The sequence below is a fragment of the Pteropus vampyrus genome, unplaced genomic scaffold (assembly GCF_000151845.1).
Source record: "Pteropus vampyrus isolate Shadow unplaced genomic scaffold, Pvam_2.0 Scaffold124, whole genome shotgun sequence".
In the NCBI taxonomy this organism is placed as follows: Eukaryota; Metazoa; Chordata; class Mammalia; order Chiroptera; family Pteropodidae; genus Pteropus; species Pteropus vampyrus.
In genome coordinates, this window is record NW_011888905.1 from 1,788,330 (window position 1) to 1,792,976 (window position 4,647).

The following is a 4,647-nucleotide window of genomic DNA, read 5'->3' on the forward strand; positions in this document are numbered from 1 at the left end:
GATCCAAGATTGATTTAACTGTCAAGTCCTTTAACTGGACCTTCATTTTTAAAGAAATAAACTCACTCTTTCTGTTCCTCATTTCAGAGAGTGAGAATTGTTGTTTTTTAATCCACATTATTAGAGAAATATAGGCTAATTTTGAATCTGTTATGGTGACTGTAATGTAGCTTATTCAGGAACGTAAACTGCCAACTTGCCGTGAAGGACAGATGCATATGATATTATGATGTCTGGTCTTCCTATGAAAAATATAGCAGTGTTCCTCGTCTTTTCTCCTATGTACAAAGTTATCTGTACATAACCAGCTGTCTTCAGCTGTCATCCACGTGTGCTCTGTCTTGTTTAGTGAACGGAGTTCCCGCTCGAAGTCCGAGGTTGGTCGCTTCCGGGGACGAGTCTGTGGACAGCCTGCTGCAGCGGATGGGACGTGAGGACCACGAGGCCCTGGAGAAAAACATCGATGCTGTGATCGCATCTGCCTCCGTGCCACCTTCCCCGAGTCCAGGCCACAGCCACGGCAAGGAGCGAACCCTGGGGAAACCGGACGGCCTCCTGGTGCCCGCGGCCCCTGGCGACGCCAGTGGCAGTAGCATCACACTTCTTCCCGAAAAGTTGCCAAGCACCTGCTCCCCCCGTCACATCAAGAGAAGCGTGGTGGAAGCCATGCAGCGCCAGGCTCGGAAAATGTGCAATTATGACAAGATCTTGGCTACGAAGAAAAACCTGGACCATGTCAATAAAATCTTAAAGGCCAAAAAACTTCAGAGACAGGCCAGGACAGGAAACAACTTCGTGAAACGCAGACCAGGCCGGCCTCGGAAGTGCCCGCTCCAGGCTGTGGTATCAATGCAGGCGCTTCAGGCAGCCCAGTTCGGCGGCCCCGAGCTGAGTGCGGGCGAGGAAGGGGCGGCGCTCCGCCTCGGCCCTGACACGGTGACGGACGTCATCGAAGCCGTCGTTCAGAGTGTCAGCCTGAATCCAGAACACAAGAAGGGGCTGAAGCGGAAAAGCTGGCTGTTGGAGGAACAGACCAAGAAAAAGCAGAAGCCCTTCCCAGAGCAGGAAGAACACGAGAACCCGGAAAGGTAATTCATTCCTCGTTTAACACGTTACCTGAGCAGAGGGACTAGCTTTTGTATACATGTGACATGTCTCTGCAGCGGAATCGTTCAGTTACTCTTAAAACCTTCCACTGTGTGAGACCTCTTCTTTTCTCTTCCGTTTAAAAGTGTTCTTATTCACAGCTGTCCAGAATTATACATAAATAATTAAGAAGCAGAGGGGCCGTAACAATCCAGTTCAAGCCCTCACCTTACAGATGAGGAAATCGAGGCCCGGAGACATGATGCGTTTGACGCAGACCGGAGCCGAGCGAGTGGCGTTTTTACTGTCACGCTGTCTGTCCTGTCTTCACTGTGCTCGAAACTTTTCGTCTTGTCATCAAATACGTTTTAAGCCTTCTTGCCTGTTAGATTTACTTTCTTCACAGTTTCCTTCCCATATTTTTACTTTTTTCTAAAAGGCAGAAAGCAGAAAGCCAAAAATCATCAAAAGACAGGGCCATTTAATTCTTTTGTTATGTATCCAATCAGATTCTTTCCCCGAAGGTTTATTCGATATTTTTAAATGAAGCGATACAGTACTCACCATTTGCAAATGGCTTTAGCTGTGCTAAATACGGCATGCTGTCTCACTCACATTGCAACCCTTATTCACAGTCAGAGAAATACAAATTAAAGCTGCTAGATACTTTTGAAGTCCTTTAACATGCTTTGTCAAATTGATATATATTGTCAAATTGCCTTCCTGAAAGCCACACCTGTTGATGCTTTTCCTAACATTATACAATAATCGATGTATACTATTTACTCCACCCTTATCTACTCTGGAAGTTATCTCTTTTTTAATTTTTATCAGTGTGACATCTGCGAAATGTTACTTCCTCCTTTTTTCAATTTGCACTTATTTGCATATTGAAGATTAATATTTGTTTATGTTCCTTACCTACTTTTTTCTATTTTTAAGTGCTCATTGTATGCAGGAAGAATATTAAAACTTCGTGTTTGTTGTTCGACATTCGGTTTTCTTTATATTTTTTTGCCATACATCAACAGAACAGTTAATCAGCCTTTTTTGATATCATCTGGCTTGGTGAATCCTATAGAGAGAAGTTTTTCATATCTCTCTATGCATACGTCTATACAAAATTCTTACCCTTTTTTTCTAGAGACTATATGGGATTTAAATTTTTGCCATGAATAATACATGCTTGGAAATAAATCAGTGAAACTGGAAATTTACTGATTGAAAAGTTGAGTCTCTGTTCACATGATCTCGTTTCCTCTCAAATCCTATTCTGCTTAAGGGTGAATCTGTGAGGACCCTGTGACACCTCGCCTTCCCATTCAGAGTGACCCTGTGACACCTCGCCTTCCCATTCAGAGTGACCCTGTTGCACCTCGCCTTCCCATTCCCGCATGCAGGCACAGGCAGAGCCATCTCATGTGGCTGGCGACATGCCACATGTAACTTTTGTAGCTTTTCCCCTTCATCTTGCTTGGAGAGTTTGTCCTTAGTACATATAGAGTTGCCTTATTCCACGCTAAGAATTTATCATAATTTATTTAATTCTTCTCCTTTGATGGATTGCATATTAATTTTTTACATGTAGGACTTGAAATTAGTTGAAATTTACTTCCGTATAAGCTATGAGTGCTGTGTTTATGGCCGGCCGTTCTTCAAGGTGGCCGATTTGTAAGCATGGCCGTTTTTATGTTGTATGTAGTTACATTTATACTCCCAGTGGATTCTAGTAAAATGTTTTTTGTTTTGGTTTGATTTTTTGGAAAGGCAAAAATAAATGAATTTAAAACAAGATTTAATGTTTTTGAGTCTTTAAATGGTGACTTACCATTACTTATTAATTTATCCTTTTTTGGCTTTTTGAAATAATACCTTTATCATATATTAAATTCTTATACATCTTTGGGTGTTAGGGGTTTTTTTTTATATTTCTATATTCTCTACCCATCAGCCTGTTTTGGCGTCAGCGTTATTCCATTTTAATTACTGAGGCTCTAAAATGCCTGCAGAGAGAATGGTTTCTGCCTTCACTGTAGTACGAAAGTGACAGTTCGTGACACCTTGATCGCCCATTTTAGGAAGGGGAAGGGCCACGTTAAAGAGTGCGCTTCACAGAGAAAAGGTTTCATTTCAGATCAGCCTTTGTGTTGCAGTGATCCTGGTGTCGTGAACAGCCATACTAAACACTTACTTTCCACAAAATTATGAAATTTGAAGAGATGATGAAGAGAAAGATATAGATGTCAGTAGTGCCCCAAAAGACGACAGATTCGGTGCGGTCCCTGTAAACATCCCAGAGACCTTTTTTTTGAAGTAGAAAAACGCATCCTAAATTCGTAAGGAATTTCAAGGGATCCCAAGTAGCCAGAATAATCTTGAAAAAGAGCAAAAATCGGAGGACTCGCACTCGCTGTAAGATCTTTTTCTCGCGTTTTTGCGCAGGCCGGGCCTTCACCGTGGTGCTGAATACAAGGGACGAGAGCGGCATTGCTTTGTCCTTGACACTGAGGTGGTCTTGTCTTCACCATTAAATATGAGGCAGAAAGAAGATCTGGGGAATTGCCCGCCGTGTCGTTGCTTTGGTCCCAAGGCCCTTAGCCAGTCTGTTTGCTTCTGTTTATTTTATATATAGTTCCCAGCATTTATAGTTGTACTTAGTTGGAGGATAAGTAGAAGTATCTATCTTTTGCCTGGAACTGGAGTCACCTTAATTTCTAAAGATGGTTTAGGTTCCTTTAGATTTCTATTTCGACAGGCCCTTTCCCCTCTTCTTAGCATTTACAGACATTTTACTTCATTGCCCTCCGGCTCGCATTGTTCCCCTCGTGGAGCCGCATTCGTCCTTGTGCTCCTGTGTAGAGTGTGTGTTTTTTTCCTCTGGCCCATTTTATTTTCTTCATCAAATAGTTTTCCAGCAGTTTTATTATGACGTGCCCTACTTGTTTTGCATTTATATTGTTTATGGTTTACTTAACTTCTTGGAACTTTGAGTTTATCCTTTTTATCGAATGAGGAAAGATTTTGACCATTACTCTTTAAATTTTTTTCGTGATTTTTTTTTACATTGTGAATGTCTCGTTATCGTGTGTCTGGTTTTTGTTCTCTTCCGTATTCCCTTAGTTTTTGTAGGCACTTAGGTTACTTGCGGGTCAACTCAGGTCTTTTTGAAGACTGAAGCTTCGTTAGAGCTGGCCGTCAGTCCTGGGGTAGGCGAGCCCTACAGAAATGGGCGCCGTCACCTTCCCGGGGTCTCTGTGGAATGCCCCGCGGTTGGCGATGTCTCTGCACCCCGCCGTGTGGATCTGAGCGTGGACTTGTCCCGGCGAAGGCCTCTGGTGGCTCTTGGCCCAGCCCTGTGGCGTTTCACCCACACGTGCGCAGCTCAGCACGCATCAGGGCCCTGCGGACCTGGCTGCCCCGTGTCCCCGTCTCTCTCCCCATGCTCCCCGGCCTCCCCGTGCCCCCATCCCTCCCCGTGCCTCCGTCTCCCTCCCCGTGCCTCCGTCTCTCCCCCGTGCCCCAATCCCTCCCCTGTGCTCCCATCTCCCTCCCCCGTGCCCC

At 44.2% G+C, this 4,647-nt stretch overlaps 1 protein-coding gene across 1 annotated transcript in view; it reads left to right on the forward strand.

Annotated features, from left to right (window-relative positions):
- The window catches only part of ASH1L (ASH1 like histone lysine methyltransferase), a 106,031-nt gene that overhangs the window by 54,980 nt on the left and 46,404 nt on the right, over positions 1–4,647 (forward strand). The gene's annotated exons all lie outside the window — the stretch shown is intronic.